The sequence below is a fragment of the Pan troglodytes genome, chromosome 5 (genome assembly GCF_028858775.2).
Source record: "Pan troglodytes isolate AG18354 chromosome 5, NHGRI_mPanTro3-v2.0_pri, whole genome shotgun sequence".
Lineage (NCBI taxonomy): Eukaryota > Metazoa > Chordata > Mammalia > Primates > Hominidae > Pan > Pan troglodytes.
The window spans coordinates 41,131,544-41,150,900 of NC_072403.2; the positions used below are offsets into that span (position 1 = coordinate 41,131,544).

The 19,357-nt window shown below is 47.2% G+C and overlaps 1 protein-coding gene and 1 long non-coding RNA gene across 10 annotated transcripts in view; one reads left to right on the forward strand and one right to left on the reverse strand.

Moving 5' to 3' along the window:
* The window catches only part of LOC129144244 (uncharacterized), a 101,010-nt gene extending 98,459 nt beyond the window's left edge, over positions 1 to 2,551 (reverse strand). The window contains exon 1 of the long non-coding RNA XR_010157693.1: positions 2,165 to 2,551. This is a non-coding gene — a long non-coding RNA (uncharacterized LOC129144244). The remainder of the gene's footprint in view (positions 1 to 2,164) is intronic.
* An 11-nt stretch (positions 2,552 to 2,562) lies between these two features.
* Positions 2,563 to 19,357, forward strand: part of ZNF76 (zinc finger protein 76) — a 36,789-nt gene continuing 19,994 nt past the window's right edge. For 4 of the 9 annotated variants that reach the window (XR_010157692.1, XM_054685717.2, XM_063812391.1 and 1 more), the window contains exon 1: positions 2,576 to 2,822. The gene's annotated coding sequence lies outside the window, so the exon portion shown is untranslated. Of the gene's footprint in view, positions 2,937 to 19,357 lie in introns of all 9 variants that reach the window. The other 5 variants (XR_010157691.1, XM_016955298.4, XM_016955302.4 and 2 more) reach the window with 2 other exon arrangements.

Sequence of the window (19,357 nt, forward strand, 5' to 3'; positions counted from 1 at the left end):
TGCCTCAGCCTCCCGAGTAGCTAGGACTACAGGTACGCACCACCATGCCCGGCCAATTTTTGTATTTTTAGTAGAGACAGGGTTTCACCATCTTGGCCAGGCTGGTCTCGAACTCCTGACCTCGGGATCCGCCTGTCTCAGCCTCCCAAAGTGCTGGGATTACAAGCATGAGCCACTGTGCCTGGCCTGCCAGATACATTAAGAATGATGTAGACCAAGTGTGGTGGCTCATGCCTGTAATCCCAGCACTTTGGGAGGCCAAGGCGGGCGGATCACGAGGTCAGGAGATCGAGACCATCCTGGCTAACACCGTGAAACCCCGTTTCTACTAAAAATTAGCCAGGCATGGTGGCGCATACCTGTAGTCCCAGCTACTCGGGAGGCTGAGGCAGAAGAATTGCTTGAACCTGGAAGGGGAAGTTGCAGTGAGCTGAGATTTCGCCACTGCAGCACTCCAGCCTGGTTGACAGAGCGAGACTCCGTCTCAAAAAAAAAGAATGATGTAAGTCTTAGTTTAAGATGTCAAAATTTGAAATTGTATCCTCTATAAGTATTTAAATTAATGAAGGAAAATTTAGGTATCAACTTAAAAATGAACAAGAGGTACATAGCTCTTCAAAATTCTTTTATGGGTTCATTCTAAAAAATGTCTGAAGATCACCAGCCTATATGTTGAGTGGAAGGGATAGGAGAGAAACTGCTAGCAATGGTCTTCAATACTGCCCTCCAAAATATCCTCACCAATTCTCCTGAGGACCTGAAATTACCTTCCATTAGGATCATTACTTCAGATTCAGACACTGTTTCCCAGAGCTCTTGTTAAATGTATAATTGCAGAGGTGACTGGCCATCAGATTAAGATCCGTAAGGAATGTGAGAAAAGACAGATATATATAGAGAGAGAGAGAGCTATGGAAAAAGGGTGGTTGGAGAGGGACAAACTCAGGTACAGCCTGAGTTCTATTCCCTGCGGTATTTCTAACCCTCAATTCATATTATAAGAGGAGCTACTTAATCTTCTCTCTGTATCTATAAGGTACTTTTTCTTTTTCTTTTTTTTTCTTTTTTTGAGACGGAGTCACACTGTTGCCCGCGCTGGACTGCAATGGTGCGATCTTGGCTCACTGCAACCTCCACCTCCCGGGTTCAAGCAATTCTCCTGCCTCAACCTCCGGAGTAGCTGGGATTACAGGCGCCCGCCACCACGCCCAGCTAATTTTTTTGTATTTTTAGTAGAGAGGGGGGTTTCACTGTGTTGACCAGGCTGGTCTCGAACTCCTGACCTCGTGATCCGCCCGCCTCAGCCTCCCAAAGTGCTGGGATTACAGGCATTTAAGCCACGGCGCCCGGCCTATAAGGTATTTTCTATGGGAAATAACTTGTCAAACTTCCACCAAAAAGGAATGGAAAGAGGGCAGCATAGTGGCCAGGCAGTTTATTTCCATACTAGGAGATACAGAAGGGATTAATTCTAACCATAGGAATTCTAACCATCAAATGTCACTCACTGGCCTACCTAAACTGAACTCTGGTCCCAGCCAGAACAAGTAAGATCAGGAAGAGGGAATGTCTAAGACTGAAAGGGGGGCTTTCTAGTTAAGCTCTTCAGGCAGGAGAGGAAAAGGATGCCCGCGTCCCCAAAGACACCTTTAGCTACCACAAGCCCCAAACCCCGTACTTTGTAACTGTGTCTAGTTTACGTCCTTTAAAAATTATTCTTATTAAGTTAAATTGTTTTCGGGGCGGGGAAGATACAAAAGAAACCAGTTAAAGTCTGAAAGGATAGAGAGGGGAAAGTTTCTCACCTCATTCTTCCAGCCACCCAGTTCCTCTCCTAAAAGGCAATCTTTACCAGTTTCTTCTCTAACGCCCCTCCTTTTTAATTTGATTTTTTACCGAAAGCTCGCTCCCTTTTAATTTTCTCTCAGGTTTCTGAAAATTTCCCAATCGCAGCCCCTCCCAGCAGGGAAATAGTAAAGGGGCTTGGTTTTTATGTTCAACCCAAAGCAAGCCTACAAAAGGGAGTAGCCGATTTCGAGCCTGACGGTGGAGCTGACGCGGGAATGAGAGATAACCTGAGAGGACCGCCAGGGCGCCCTCCCTGCGGAGGCGAGTCCCTCACCGCCCCTCTACATCGTCCTTTTCAATAAGGAGCTCTTAATACCTGCAACTGCTTCCTTCAAGGGGTGGCTCGAAGATCAGTAGGCAAGGCCTGCGGACTGCGCACCTTAAAGCGCTTCGGGACCGTAAGACAGTGAATGCTGAGCGCGCGGCCGGGAAGAAGCCTGGAGGCTCTGAGCTCGGAGGACAGAGACCGAAGCCCCAGGGCCTGCGTCCCTCACAACCTGCGCCTTCTGTCCTCCCGCGCTACTCCCGAAGCGCACCTTCTCGCCCGCAGGCCGCAGAAGTGATGACGCAAAGCCCTCGGGGCCTCCGCCACCTCCTCACGCTTCTGCTGGACCGAATCCTTGGAATGGACAGGTAGCGGTTCCCGATTGCTATAGCGACGACCCGGCTCCGAGCCGCGCCCAGGCCCTGACCCGGGCGTCGTGACGTCAGCACGCCTTCCCTGGGCGCTCAGCCTCGCGGGCCATGCGTCACCCCGGCCTTGGTGGGGGCGGGGCTCCGAGGAGCTCGGTTCAGATCCCGGCCGCCTGGGCTCTAGGAGCCCCGGAACCAGGATAAGTCGGATGGCTGCCGCGGCGAAGCGGGGGGCGGGGTGGACCGTGCCCGGTATTTTCTATACGGGTTCCGGGGCCCGGTAGAGGCGCGCCAAGAGGAAAGGAAAGTGCGGCGGCCCTGGAACCTGGATATCGCGCGAGGCAAGCTGCGCGCGGGCGGGCGGGCTATGGCGCAGGCGGGTTGTGGGGCCGGCGCTGGTGGCGGGGCCCGGTGCATGGCGGTCTGTCGGCGGAGTCGCCCTCGGGGGCTGTCAGGTTGGTGGCTGCGGGAAGAGTGGGCCAACCATGCCCAGGGCGGGAGACCGGGCGGGCGCAGGACCCCGGGAAGGTCCCGAGCCCGGCGTGCCCACCTCCCTCTGGCCCTAGCAGGGCGCCCTGGCCGCTGGACCGCGGCCGGGCCCCCTCCCCCACCCAGGGTCCCTGCCCCTCTTTTCCGCCTTGCGGCTCCTCCCCCGTGACTCCCAAACCCCACCCCGTGACGGCGCCCGCCTCCACCCTTGTGACCCCACATCCCACCCACTGACCCCAAGACCTCACCAGGTAACCGTTGGTTATTATTCATTGGCTGCTAACCCAGGAATTTCCCCAGCACTTCTCAGAGACCCACCAACCAGTGACTCCCTCAGTTTTAATCCGGTGACTCACATGACCCTGAGATCCCCACACTCCTCCTTAGTGACCCCCAAACCTGGGTAACCCTCCTGGCCCAGTAACCCCCCCGATTCTACCTTGTGTTCCCCACAAACTCGGTGACTCCCCTCAAAACTCTGCTGGCGACTCCTAAGCCCTACTCCAATAGTTTTCCACGCACTCACCTTGTACACAACCCTCAGTATCTTTATCCTGTAGCCCTATGACCCTCGTTCCACGTCTGCCTTTATCCCAAAATCACCCCCACTGGCATCTCTCTCTGCGATCCCAGCCCTTCAGTGTCAATCAGCACATGACTTACAAGCGTCCAGCACCTTTCTGGTGCTAAGGAGGATATGGAGATTAATATGAAGTAGTAATAATTGGAGCCATCAGAGAATTCTGGATCAATCCAGAATCCAGTCAATCCAGTGTGTGGTCCCAGCTCTGTCACTGCTGTGCTTTAGGGACCTGGGAGAAGTCCCCTCCTCAGTCTGGACCTCAGTTTCTCATCATGACTGTGATGAGGTTGGGTTAGATGATCTTTGAGTTTCCTTCCGTCTGTGAAATTGTGAAATTATGCAGTTCTCAGTCAAGATAATAATTTTTTGCAATCATTTTTGTACCCCACCCTGGAAATTTCCTCTTGTAACCTCATCCCAGGATCTGCTTGCATCATGAACCTTACTCCCTCATTCCCGGATCACCCTCTTCACTCTTCATAGTGCATACCCATTTCCCTTGATCAGGCCCCATCAGTTAACATGTTTGCAAAGCAGTATAGCAGAGTGTTTCATTTGGGGGCATTGAGTTCATAACAAACCTAGGTTCCAGTCTGATTCTGGCCCTTCAGCTATGGGACTTTTGGTATATTATTTAGCCTGTCTTAACTTCAGTCTCCACCTCTGCTAAGGGAGAAAATAGTAGTGCCTGACATAACATATGTAAAGCACCGGGCACCATGCCTGGCTCATGGGAACCCTTAGTATAAGCTGTTGTTAGAAATGAGAAGCTGCTATGGATCTTACTCTGTCCTGAGTGCTAGGGATTTAACAGACTGAACATGTGGCCCATACCTTGCATTATGTTGCTACTACTGACATCTTGGAATCCCTATCTTCTCATCTCTGCTGTAGCCTCACTTCTCTGGTTCTTACCCTGATTTTGCCTCAATAACGATTGGCTTGCTGAATACCTACTGTGTGCCAAGCTCTGGATATATAAGTTAAATTTACGTCTCAACAGCCCCAAGAGTTAATTATTATTATATCCACCATTTTCCCTTCCCATATTTTTGTTTGTTTGGTTGGTTGGTTTCAGAGAAATGAACCAGAAACTCTCACAGCTAAGTATCAGAGCTAAGATTTGAACCCACAGTTTAAAAAAACAAAACAAAACCCTACTCCATTGCCTGTCTTTCCCCCAGACTTACTGAACCTCAGCTCCTTATTCCTTATTTTCTAGTAATTCCTAAATCCAACATCAGCTCGTTCCTTGATCCCTAAGGTTTCTGTTCTTGAGCTCCTAGCCTCAAGAGATCTCCCACCTTAGCCTCTCAAGTAGTTGAGATTATAGGCGTGAGCCACCAAGACTGGCCCTGACCCCCAAGGTTTCTATTACCCTTTGCCATGTAACTTGGTGACTTTCTCATCCTGCTGTTCATGACTTTTGATCTCATATCCCCTGAAGCCCCTGCACCTTGTAGGGGAGGGAAAATATCTTCTTAGGTTCATGGCTTAGGCCCCTATAACAACAGATTTAATAAGAGAAGATTATATACATTTATTTAATGTAAGTTTAATGTGACAGGAGCCTTCATAAGGAAATGAAGACCTAAAGAAATGATTAAACTTGTATATTTTTATACTAGATCTGATGAAGAGTGGATAGTTGTGGAAAAATACAAAAAGGGTAATATCAAATAGCAATAAACTGGGAGAAACTTAGCAAGGCCTGTTTGTTCAGACTCTTCTCTGTGTCCCTGTGTCTTCACAGATAAGGGTGCTTCTTTCCTCTGAGTATAGGGAGGGCACCTCTTTATGAGGGTATTATGACCTGCTTCAGGGGAAAGTCAGAAAAATCCTTCCTAGGTTTTGTGATCTGCTTCAGGGGAGAAGAGCCTCAGAGAAAGTGAGAGTGACCTTCCTACTGCCATTTTCTCAAGTTGCCATATTTTGGAGTAGTGTCTTGAACCCAGTCAACTTCTCTCTTCATCCTTTGCCCAAATATCTCTTGTTCTATGAATCTTTGACGCTTCCAGCCCTTTCCCTGTGAACTCACTCACCATACAGTGTCTCCCACCTCACTGGCACTTTACCCCAAATCCTTTCATCTTGTTAAGTCCCTTAGCCCCAGGAATCCACATGTCTGTATGCTCTAAAACCATCTAGCCCAGTTGTCTTTCATCCTATTTTTTAGTCTCAGTGTTCTACTCCCACCACCCCACCTTCTGCCATCCTCAGCCACATTCTGTGACCTGAAACCTTCATATAATTTGTCCTTCATTTAGTGACCTCTTGATGTGACTAGCTTCAATGGAATCAGCTCCTTCCATCCCAGCATGAACCAATCCTGTATAACTTGCACACCCTCCCATTCTAAGGCCTCTCCTCTCATACCCTTGCCCAGTATCCTGTGAGATCCTGCCTCTCAGATTCCTCCCTCACCTTTTCAAACCCAGATTGTCTTTCACCCTTCCACAGGGCCTTCCTCTTCCTGCCTTCCTCTTATTTGTCCCCTCAGCCATCCTCACCTCACCAATCTTGATAACTGATTACGATATAAATCTCCCTTCCATCTCAGGTCTGCTCCTTTCTTCCTCCACTCTCTTGTGCGTCTATCTCCAGGGCCATGCGTATGCCCCTGCTGCTTTCAGCTCTGCTTCCTTCATACGCTGCACTGTCCCACCAAACTTCATCAGTCTCTTCGGTTTATCCAGAGAACTACACTCTTCTCTGGGAACTTCTGATGACTTCTGATAATAGATCACCAAAGGATCTTGGTTTTTTAGAGGGCAGGGAGAGAGCCCTTTGAAGTCCTTCAGAATCAATCTAGCTGTGTCTCCTGGACACCCTCCCACTATCCTATCCTGTTATGAAGCTGCTTGCTGTATATGCCCTCAGAGTAGAATGCTTTGGGTGTCAGCTTCTGCAGGCACTGAATTAGCCCCATTTTTTTCAAGCCCTGGGAAAACTTGATAATCCCCACCCACTGAAGTCTGAAGAGTCAGTAGCAAAATGTGACATCAAAGATCCACATCCAAAAGTCTATTCTGTGGGTCACCAAATTCCCAGGTCTCTTATAATGTACTTATTGGCTGTGCAACAATAAATACAGCAGAAACTAAAACTAGAGTTGAGGAAAGGGTATACCCTGGGTTCTACAACTGCTGTGGGTGGATTTTAAAAAGGAGTTCTTGCCTTAGATTTGTTTACTTAGGGCACAGAACTTATTCTGCCTTGTATTTGAGTTATTTGTGTACTTTTCTCACCCCCACTCTGTGAGCTCTGTGAGAACAGAGACTAGGTTTTCTTTTTTCTTTTCTTTTCGAGATGGAGTCTTACTCTGTCACCCAGGCTGGAGTGCAGTGGTGCAGTCTTGGCTCACTGCAACCTCCTCCTCCTGAGTTCAAGTGATTCTCACACCTCAGCCTCCCAAGTAGCTGGTGTTACAGGCGCCTGCAACCATGCCCAGCTAATTTTTGTATTTTTAGTAGAGACTGGGTTTCACCATGTTGGCCAGACTGATCTCTAACTCCTGACCTCAGGTGATCCACTCGCCTCAGCCTCCCAAAGTGCTAGGATTACAGGCATGAGCCGCTGCACCTGGCTGGTTTTCTTTATCTTCTGTCTTCATCTCTTCCCTCACATTTAGCAGGTAGTCAGTAAATACCTGTTGGATTAAATTAACTCACTCAGAAATTCTGCATCAGGTGTACACAAGTAAAAGCAGTTCATGTCTACATTCATTTTGTGGACACAACACCTCTCCCCAAAGTTCTCCAGACATGATAATGGGCATGTCCCTTGATTTAAACGTCGGTAATTTAGACACTTCCTTTTTTAGTCATTGCTCAGGTGGGGGAATGGATGTAAGTGCTTTTCTTTTTTTTTCTACTGTATTTCTGGTAAGATAGGTTGTTTGACGCAGTTGCTCGAATACAGTGGTAACAGCATCAGGGGCTGTCTTATATAAATCTGTTCTCAAGAAAACAGCTAGTTTGAAATATTTAGTGTGGGTTGCAGAGACGATTAAGGAACAGAGGAAACCAAGGAGGCAAAATGTTGGTAATTTTTGAAGTTGGATAATGGGTTCAAGAGGTTCATTATACCATTCTTTCCATTTTTGTGTATGTTGGAAATCCATTATAAAAAGATTAAAGGCAGGGGCAGCTAGGTGAACAAGTGCAAATTTAGCACTGTTCCTTGGAAAACACCTCAGAGCAAATGAGCTACTGTTTCTGAATCAGTACTGTTATCTAGGTTAAGTAGTATATTTAGTCCTAACCTTTCTCTGACCTCTTCTGTTTGTGAGATATCAGGATGCTAAATTTAAAAATTAGCACCCTTCAGAATTCTGTACCTAGTGGCCTGGGAATTGTAACATCCTGGCATCAAGCACCTGTTGCACTGCTTCTCAGCTTAGGTGTGGTTTCTGGTGGAATAGGGCTGGACTGGACCTGAGAAGAGGGTGAGGCAGTAAGGAGGAAAGAGGGACTGAGGGCTAGAGAGAGACCAGAGCTCTACTAGGGTCTTCCCCTTCTTGCCTAAAGCTTTCAGGTTACTGGGAGATCCTAAAGGTATATATATTCATTCATTCACTGATTCATTCATCCCACAAATATTTGGTGAATATCTGCTGTGTGCCAGGTACTTTTCTAGGTACTGGGAATAGAGCAGTGAGCTCACTGTTTGAGGAATGGACAGGGTAGAAACAGACAATAAACAAATAAGTAAAATATATATTGAGAAAATTAAGCAGAGAAGGGAGATAGAAAGTGCCAGGAGTAGGCCAGGTGCAGTGGCACACACCTGTAATCTCAGCACTTTGGGAGGCTGGGTTGGGTAGATAACATGAGGCCAGGAGTTTGAGACCAGCCTGGCCAACATGGCGAAACCCCAGCTCTACTAAAAATACAAAAATTAGCCAGGCGTGGTGGCAGGCACCTGTAATCCCAGCTACTCGGGAGGCTGAGGCACAAGAATCACTTCAACCCAGGAGGCAGAGGTTGCAGTGAGCTGAGATCACGCTGCTGCACTCCAGCCTGGGTGACAGAGCGAGACTCTGTCTCAAAAAAAAAAAAGAAAAGAAGAAGAAGAAGAAAGTGCCAGGATTCTGGGTGTTAAAATTTTAAATAGGGTAGTTGAAGAGGTTCCCACTAAAAAGGTAACATTTGAGCAAAGACCTGAAGGAAGTTAGGGGGTAAGTCAAGCATACATCTAGGGGAAGTTTATTCCAATCAGGAAGAACAGCAAACACAAAGGCCCTGAGGCAGGAATGTGCCCTATATATTCAAGAAACATGAGGAAGCCAGCCGATACGGCTGCAGTATATTAGTGAGAGAAGAAATGGCAGATGTTGCGGTGGGGGTGAATTGGGGGCAGATCACACAGGCCACTGGCTTTTAGTGTGAGTTGTGAGTGAGATGGTAGCCATTAGAGAATTCTAGGCAGATAAATAACATGGCCTGACATATTGAAAAGGTCATTCTGGCTGCTGTGTTGAGAATAAGCTATAACGGGGCAAAAATGGAAGGAGAGAAACTGGTTAGGAGGCTACTACAATAGTCTAAACAAGAGAAGTTGGTGGCTTGAACCCAAGGTGAAGCAATGGAAAGGTGAGAAGTGGTTGGCTTCTGGATATATTTGGAAAGGAGCCAACAGGATTTGCTGATGGACTGGATGTGATATATAAAAGAAATAGCAGTTGAGGGTGGCTACAATTTTTTTTTTTTTCAAGACAGTCTCGCTCTGTCGCCCACGGTGGAGTGCAGTGGCATGATCTCGGCTCACTGCAACCTCCGCCTCCTGGGTTCAAGTGATTCTTCTGCCTCAGCCTCGTGAGTAGCTGGGACTACAGGTGCATGCCAGCGCACCCGGCTAATTTTTGTATTTTTAGTAGAGATGGGGTTTCACCATATTTGCCAGGCTGGTCTCAAACTCCTGAACTCGTGATCTGCCTGGCTCCCACATTTTTGGCCTGAGTAACAAAATGGTAGAATTCCCATCTACTGAAATTGGGGAGCCTGGAAGGAGGGCAGGTTGTTAGAAGGAGGAGATAAGGAATTCACTCTTGAACATGTCAAGTTCGAAGTGCTTTTTGGATATCAAAGTCGAGATGTTGAGTAAGCAGCTGGATATTCAAGTCTTTTGGAGCCTAGGAAATGTCTACTCTCAGGAAATAAAAGAACACCATCACCTGGCAAGAGACAGCGGAGTATGGGAAGAACACTGGTGGTCAGGTGTTAGGCCCTGCTCTGCTACCAGGTAGCTATGTGATCCTTTGGGACTCCTCTGGCAATGCAGGCCTCTGTCTCTTCATCTGCAAAATGACTGCTTTATTTTATTTTATTGTCTATTTCTTTTTTTTTTTTTTTTTTTGAGACGGAGTCTCGCTCGTCACCCAGGCTGAAATGCAGTGGCGCCATCTCGGCTCACTGCAAGCCCTGCCTCCCGAGTTCACGCCATTCTCCTGCCTCAGCCTCCCGAGTAGCTGGGACTACAGGCGCCCACCACCGCGCCCGGCTAATTTTTGTATTTTTAGTAGAGACGGGGTTTCACCGTGTTAACCAGGATGGTCTCTATCTCCTGACTTTGTGATCCGCCCGCCTTGGCCTCCCAAAGTGCTGGGATTACAGGCTTGAGCCACTGCATCCGGCCCCTTATCTGTTTCTTTGACAAGGTCTTGTTCTGTCACCCAGGCTGGAGTGCAGTGGCGCAATCATGGAGGCTCACTGCAGCAGTGACCTCTCCAGCTCAATCAGTCCTCCCATGTCAGCCTCCTGAGTAGCTGGGACTACAGAGATGGGCACCACCACGCCTGGCTAATGTTTGTATTTTTGGTAGAGAGGGTTTCACCATGCTGCCCAGGCTGGTCCTGAACTCCTGGGCTCAAGCCTCCACCTGCCTCGGTCTCCCAAGGTGCTGGGATTACAGGCATGAGTCACCACACCCAGCCAAAATAACCACTTTAGACTAGGAATGAGTTGTCTTCTCAGCCCCTCCTATTGTGGGAGTTGATGAACTAAGTGCTTAGAATAAACATGATAATATATGTGTATCTGAGAGCATTTTGGAAACTGCTGAGTTCTACACCAGGTAGTGGTATTGGCAATAAGATTTCTTCCTTCATTCGCTGAAGTAATACCCAGTGAGTGCCTGCCATGTGGTGGGCACTATGTCACATGAGGATATGATGATGGAGAAGACGAATCTGTGCCCTCAGGGAGCACCGCAGACAACCCCCTGTTGTGGCTTCACTGCCAAGTGCAGACGAAACATGGGGCTGGAGTGTGACATTAGCCAGGGAAAGCTTGTTCCTGATCTGGGTTTCCGTGGAAACAGTGAACGTGCATGTCAAAGATGAGGCAAGATGGTAATCCCGATGAGGGAAAAGTCATCCACTTAGCTGGACTGGGGAAGAGTTGGGAGTGGTTGGGAAGGGTTGGAGTGGTGGGGGCTTCTGTTCCTTCCCTCCTCCATTCTTTCGTTCAACATTTACTTCCTTGCCAGGAGCTTCTCTTAGAAGCTCACAGTTCTGTGGTAGATGAAGAGTTTCAAATCTGGTCTCAGGAGTTCAACTTAGATAATTTACAATAAGCAGAACTGAATCAGGATTCAAATCTGAGCTAAAGAGCTCAGTTAGCTATGTAACCTAATAGTATTAATCATTTGGTATCTGTGGGCACATTCTTTGTTAGGTGCTAATTAGGCTGAAAGGCATGCTCTCCAGGAACTTAAATTATAATCACTGTAACAGAAAGTAAGAATGTTATTTTCCCCCTAAAAGAGTCAGGTGTTAAGGAAAACACACTCCGTGGCAGTGTAACCCTTTAACTGCATCTGGAAACTGTCCCTGTGGCTGTGTTTATTCTTGTGTCATTTAGATGTCTACGTTTATATCGTGAGGAGAGTCTCTTTGACCAGATAAGAGTATAAGATATAGCTCATCCTAATTGACAAAATTAGTCACCCACAAAATTAGTTTAGAGGAGACATAGTCAACATCTACCACTTAATGGAATGGGGAAATTTTGTCCTGGAGAGTGAAAAAAGAAAAAACAAAAAAAAAAAACGAAACCTGGCCGGACGTAGTGGCTCACACCTGTAATCCCAGCACTTTGGGAGGCTGAGATGGGCAGATCACGAAGTCAGGAATTCAAGACCAGCCTGGCCAACATGGTGAAACCCCATCTCTACTAAAAATACAAAAATTAGCTGGGCATGGTGGCGTGCAGGAGAATTGCTTGAACCAGGACCCAGGAGGCGGAGGTTGCAGTGAGCCAAGATCGCACCATTGCTCTCCAGCCTGGGCTATAGAACAAGACTTCATCTCAAAAAGAGAGAGAGAAAAAAAAAAAAAACACCTGCAATACAAATCCAAGTGCAGCTGAAGCTATTGTCTTTAACAGATGGCCCTAACCTGTTTTGAGTGCTGTTTCCTAAAGCTGCCAACAAACTTCAAATGCCTTTTACCCTGGCAGCTATCAGTCAATATATAGAAATGTGATGGTCTCACAAATCCTATGCAATTGTCTCTTTTGCTGGCAAAAGTATGAGGCCAGCCGGGTGTGGTGGCTCATGTCTGTAATCCCAGCACTTTGGGAGGCTGAGGCGGGTGGTTCACCTGAGGTCAGGAGTTCGAGACCAGCCTGGCAAACATGGTAAAACCCCATCTCTACTAAAAATACAAAAATTTGCCGGGCATGGTGGCAGGCGCCTGTAGTCCCAGCCGCTGGGGAGGCTGAGGCAGGAAAATAGCTTGAACCTGGGAGGCGGAGGTTGTGGTGAGCTAAGATCATGCCATTGCACTCCAGTCTGGGCGACAGAGCGAGACTCTGTCTCAAAAAAAAAAAAAAAAAAAAAGTATGAGGCGTACTCAGGCTTCTCTCTTCCAGTTCAGAATCAGAAGGATTTGTGATGTTGGACAGGTCATTCGGGGTCTCAGGCTCATTATACTGTCATTACCTGGAAGCCAGAGTGCCTCTTTTCTAGTGCCTCTATTTGACACTCCCTTAGAGCTGGCCGTCTGGTGAATAGTTCATCCCTAAGAAGGCCAGATACAACTTGTTAGCCTGGTACTATCTCACTTCATCACTTCATTTGTTGGGAGTTCCTGCTACTTTTGGATGGTTGATAAAGCATGAGACCCATACAGTTAAGATAAGAACCAAGGAACTGGGAGCTCTTTGAGGTTGTAGAACTGACCTGAGGCTTTGATGTTGGGGATTTGGCAGGGGTGCCTAAGACCAGAGTTCCTTCTCTGAGATCATCTTCTCAACCCAGGAAATACTGTCCTGTGGCCATATGGAGCAATGAAGGGGAAAGGTAGACCCTGCTTAGGCCACCACTTCGTCCAGACCCACCCTTGTGACCAGGCTGGGGACACACATGTTGAAGCCACCATGTCCTCAGGTCCTGTATAGACTTGCTGTTGCCTCATGCTCAGCTGATCAGCTTTCCATATGATGTTATAGAATGGCCTCCATGAATCACGAAGCTCAGTTTTCGGATGTGCTTTTGCTGTAGATCAGTAACATGGAATCCATCATATCAGCACTGGACTCTCCATTCCTCATGCATGGAGAATCATAGATATTCCTGTAACCAACAAAGGGAGTACAAAGCATGCATTTAGACTTTCTATTTTTAATTTTTTATTTATGTTGCATAGGTAACACATTCTCAAGGCTTTTTTTATTTTTATTTTTTTATTGAGACCAAGTCTTGCTCTGTCGCCCAAGCTGGAATGCAGTGGTGCAATCTTGGCTCACAGCAACCTCTGCCTCCTGGGTTCAAGTGATTCTCCAGCCTCAGCCTCCCAAGTAGCTGGGCCTACAGGCACGTGCCACCATGCCCAGCTAATTTTTGTATTTTTAGTAGAGATGGGGTTTCACTATGTTGGCCAGGCTGGTCTCAAACTCCTGACCTTGTGATCCGCCCGCCTTGGCCTCCCAAAGTGCTGATTATAGGCGTGAGCCACCGCACCCAGCCATTTGTTTTTCGTGGAGTATAAAAGATATTCCCTGAAAAGTCGCCTTTCCATCGTCATCACCACTCAGTCATCCCTCCACAGGCAACCCTGGTTAGTAATTTTAATAATTTCTTGACTATCCTTCCACAGATTTTGTTTGTTTGTTTGAGATGGAGTCTCGCCCTGTCACCAGGCTGGAGTGCAGTGGCGCAATCTCGGCTCACTGCAGCCACCTCCTGGATTCAAGCGATTCTCCTGCCTCTACCTCCTGAGTAGCTGGGACTACAGGTGTGTGCCGCCATGCCCAGCTAATTTTTTGTATTTTTAGTAGAGACGGGTTTCACCATGTTGGCCAGGATGGTCTAGATCTCTTGACCTGGTGATCCGACTGCTTCAGCCTCCCAAAGTGCTGGGATTACAGGTGTGAGCCACCGCGCCCAGCCCACAGATTTTTTAATGCCAATGACATTACATAAAAAGCACTGTTGAACCCGGGAGGCAGAGGTTGCAGTGAGCCAAGATTACACCACTGCACTACTGCCTAGGCGACAGAGCAAGACTTCGTCTCATAAATAAATAAGTGGCACTGTTTTATACCTAGCCATTTTTTTCACTATGTTTTGGAGATCTTGCCATGTCAATATGTAAGGAGCTTCCTCATTTATGTCTACATAGTATGGAAGTTTGATATTGATGGACATTTATGCTGTTTCTAAGTTTTTGCTTTTTTTTTTTTTTTTTTTTTTTGAGACGGAGTCTCGCTCTGTCGCCCAGGCTGGAGTGTAGTGGCGCGATCTCGGCTCACTGCAAGCTCCGCCTCCCGGGTTCACACCATTCTCCTGCCTCAGCCTCCCGAGTAGCTGGGACTACAGGCGCCCGCTACCACGCCCGGCTAATTTTTTGTATTTTTAGTAGAGACGGGGTTTCACCGTGTTAGCCAGGATGGTCTCGATCTCCTGACCTCGTGATCCACCCGCCTCGGCCTCCCAAAGTGCTGGGATTACAGGCGTGAGCCACCGCGCCCGGCAAGTTTTTGCTTTTATTACATGCAGAGATGCCATAGATAACCTTGGACATGTGCCATTTTCACGCATGTCCATCTACCTGTAGACTAGATGTGAAATTGCTGGGTCAGATAATATGTACATTTGTAATTTTGGTTGATATTGTCAAACTCTCCTCCATAGAGATTGTGCCAATATGTTCTCCCACCACCAGCAATGTATGACTGTGCCTGTTTCTCCACAGCCTCATGGACATTGCTTCGAGTTAAGAATATAGCAGATTCTGCTGCACAGTGGCTCACGCCTATAATCCCAATACTTTGGGAGGCCAAGGCGGGCAGATCACCTGAGGTCAGGAGTTAGAGATCAGCCTGGCCAGTATGGCCAAACCCCGTCTCTACTAAAAATGCAAAAAATTTCCCGGGGGTGATGGCTCATGTCTGTAGTCTCAGCTACTTGGGAGGCTGAGGCAGGAGAATCACTTGAACCCTGGAGGTGGAGGTTGCAGTGAGCTGAGATTGCACCACTGCACTCCAGCCTGGGCGACAGAGTGAGACTCCGTCTCAAAAAAAAAAAAAGAAAAAAATATATATAGCAGATTCCCTGAAGATCAACATAGGATACTGAATCATGGGGTCCCACTGTGACACTATTCCACAAGACAAACAAAACACGGCACATCCCAGTTTGAAGAATACAGCCAGGCACAGTGGCTGATGCCTATAATTCTAGCACTTTGTTGAGGCTAAGGTGGGAGGATCACTTGATCCTGGGAGATCGAGACCAGCCTGGGCAACATAATAAGACCTCATCTCTACAAAAATTTAAAAATTTAAAAAAAGAAAAATTAGCCAGGCATGGTGGCACACACCTGTAGTTCCACCTGCTTGGGAGGCTGAGGTGGGAGGATCGTTTGAGCCCAGGAGATCAAGGCTGCAGTGGGCTATGATCATGCCACTGCACTCCAGCCTGGACAGCAGAGCGAGACCGTTTCTCAAAGCAACAACAACAACAAAAACAGTTTGAAGACTACTGCATTAAAAATATATCCACCAGGCAAGGTGGCTCATACTTGTTAATCTCAGCACTTCGGGAGGCTGAGGTGAGACGATCACTTGAGGCCAGGAGTTCAAGACCAGTCTGGGCAACATAGCAAGACCCCATCTCTACAAAAATAAGTAAATAGAGATAGATGTAAGTAAATAAATAAATAAATTAGCCAGGCTTGGTAGTGCACACCTGTAGTCCCAGATATTTGAGAGGCTCAGGCAAGAAGATTACTTTAGTCTAGGAGTTCAAGGTTGCAGTGAGCTATGATCATGCCGTTGCACTTGTAGTGTGGGTGACAGAGCAAGACCCTGTTTCTGTATGTGTGTGTGTGTGTGTGTGTGTGTATGTATGTATATATATGCACATATATATATATCCAAGAGGTAGTTGGACTTCTGATAGTTAAAGGAAGAAAACTTCTTAAGGCAGTTCTCCACCTTGGTGTTTATGCCAGCATGAATTAGAAAAGAAGTAGATCGATGCTTTTCATTTTCTTTTGAGAAAGGGTCTTGCTTTGTCACACAGGTTGAAGTGCAGTGGCACAATCATGGCTCTCCAAAGCCTCAACTTCCTGGGCTTGAATGTTCCTCCCACTTCAGCCCCCGAGTAGCTGGGACTACAGCCATGTGCCACCATGCCTGGCAATTATTTTTGTAGAGACGGTGTCTGCACCTGACCTCAGCCTCACATTGATTTTTTTAAGACAGTATCTCGGCTGGGCATGGTGGCTCATGCCTGTAATCCCAGCACTTTGGGAGGCTAAGGTAGGCGGATCACTTGAGGTCAGGCGTTCGAGACCAGCCAGGCCAACATGGCGAAACCCCGTCTGTACTAAAAATACAAAAACATTAGCCGGGCCTGGTGGCGCGCACCTGTAATCCCAGCTACTCTGGAGGCTGGGGCAGGAGAATCGCTTGAAACCAGGAAGTGGAGGTTGCAATGAGCTGAGCTCGCACCACTGCACTCTAGCCTGGGCAACAGAGTGAGACTCTGTCTCAGAAAAAAAAAAAAAAAAAAGAGTCTCACTCTGTTGCCCAGTGCACTCTGGAGTGCAGTGGTGTGATCTCAGCTCACTGCCACCTCCACCTCCCAGGTTCAAGCGATTATCTTGCCTCAGCCTCCTGAGTAGCTGGGATTGCAGGCGTGCACCACCACACCTGGCTAATTTTTGTATTTTTAGTAGAGATGGGGTTTCGCCATGTTGGCCAGGCTGATCTCAAACTCCTGACCTCTAATGATCTGCCTGCCTCAGCCTCCCAGTGTGCTGGGGTTATAGGCGTGAGCCACCGCACCTGGCCAGACATTGATTTTTAAAGCCCAAGTCAGGGCCAGGCACAATGGCTCGCACCTATAATCCCAGTACGTTGGGAGGCCAACGCAGGCAGATCATGAGGTCAGGAGTTCAAGACCAGCCTGACTAACATGGTGAAACCCCATCTCTACTAAAAATACAAAAATCAGATGGGCATGGTGGTGCATGCCTGTAATCCCAGCTACTCAGGAGGCTGAGGCAGGAGAATTGCTTGAACCCGGGAGACTCCATCTCACAAAAAAAAAAAAAAAGAAAGAAATGGGGGTCTCACTATGTTGCCCAGGCTGGTCTCAAACTCCTGGGCTCAAGGGATCCTCCCACCTCAGCCTCCCAAAGTGCTGGGATTTCTTTTAAATGGCGCTTCTTCTTTTAAAAAGAAGAAAAAAAAATTGAAGAAAAAAAGCAATGTGCTTTATGCAAAGATGTGTTTTAGCTGTTTTAAACTTGTGTTATGTTAGTGCAAGTTTGTGTTACTAATTTCCTGTTTTCTCGTCAGTGTTTAGAAACCCACCGAACCAGGCCTGTTCACTAGGTTTTTGTGCGTGTAGTGAAGTATTTTTCTATAATAAACATTGAATCATTTTACTGCAACTTTTCCAAATCTGGTTCTGATTTGTTTGCCACTCATCTTCATCAGCCTTCATCCCTCCCAAACTAATGTGTCTTTGTTCTCATGAGAAGTTTTCTATGTTTACAAATGAAGAAGTTTCTGAGTGAAGATTAAGTCATAATTATTTTTGCTAATCAAAATTGAACATTCTTTTCAGGCAAATGTTTTTGTTGTTGTTTTCTTTTTTTGGCTTCTAAATACAGTTGCCCTCTGGGCTGGCTGAGGCAGAGTACAGAAAGCCTTGTTCCAACTGTCCAGAGTTCTGGTTGGCAGAAGACAATAGAATAGCGAACAGGTGCCTGTAGTCAGCACAGCCCAGCTTGCGTGTGGAGCACAGTAGGTCTCAACCATGATAAAGTGGAAAAACACAAAAACCATGGCTACTCTTTAGTTTCCTATCTTTCACATCCCTTATTTTTCTCCTTTGAGGAGGCAGTTTAAGCACATCTTGATTCATGGAGAGACCTAAAGATCCAAAGTATCTAAAAAGTTGGGAGTAGTGGCACACACCTATAGTCCCAGCCACTCAGGAGGCTAAGGCAAGAGGATCGCTTGAGCCCAGGAGGTTGAGTTTACAGGAGCTATGATCACTGCATGCCAACCTGGGCAACAAAATGAGATCCTGTCTAAATAAATAAAAGGTTTTTCTAAATGTTATCTCTCCTCAATAATTACAATTTATGTTTTAACAGTAAGAAACACATCGATATATTGCAAAGGTGAAGGGTTTTCCTGCATCAGGACCAGTAATGGGTTAAGTTTATTTAAAAGTGCAGCAGGCCAGGTGCAGTGGCTCACGCCTGTAATCCCAGCATTTTGGGAGGCCAAGGTGGGCGGATCAAGAGGTCAGGAGTTCGAGACCAGCCTGACCAACATGGTGAAACCCTGTCTCTACTAAAAATACAAAAAAATTAGCCGGGCGTGGTGGTGCATGCGTGTAATCCCAGCTGCTCATGAGGCTGAGGCAGGAGAATTACTTGAACCCAGGAGGCGGAGGTTGCAGTGAGCCGAGATTGTGCCATTGCACTCCAGCGTGGGCGTGAGAGCAAGACTCCATCTCAAAAAAAAAAAAAAAAAAAAAAGCAGCAAAGAGAACTGGATTTGCTCCTAGTTCTGGGAAAGTCAAGAGTGCTCCCTTCTGTCTTCACTCTTTTCTCACCTTCCCCTCTCCCAGTCTCTCTCTCCCCTATACACAGCTCAGGTCATTGCAGAGCTAGTAAACCTTATATCCTACAAGGAGAAAACAGAGCAGCCACCCTCACTGCCCCTCTGCCCTGTCTCGGAGGGCTGCAGGAGTAATGAGTCTGAACCGGCAAGTGCAGGCAGAACTCACACATAGCCATCCTGAAGCAGTAACAAGCCTTTCTTTGGCTCTGCCCATGTCACTGTTGTTAGTTCAGTGCCAGCATGGGAGGATTCAGAGTAAGCCATCATTGAAAGAAAGTACAGGGAGAAAAATGGCAATCAGGGCACTGGTAGATGCCTAGCAGCCACAAAGCTTCCTCCTCACCCTCTGCAGTCAGGCTCTTTTGGAAGGCAGCTTCAGAGATTGGGAAAGGTCAGGGAACAACAGTAGCCTCTTTTAAAGGTTTGTATTACGAGACTTAGGAAGGAAACGTGAATGAGTTGAGGTTATTTAGCCTGGACGCGAGAACATGAAAAGGAGTGGAAATTTGTTTTCTTTGAGTCTAAGAAGGGTTATTTTGGGAAGTGTGGCTACCAGCTATTCCCCTTTTCCATTGCGGGTAGGCCAAGAAGGTCTGGGTTTAAGTTACAGTGGGTGAGATGGAAGTTAAGCCGTATTCAAGTGTTTTGAGTGCTGACAGTGTGCCAGTCACAGTGAATTAGCAGAAGGAAGAAGTGCGCCAGATATTGAGAA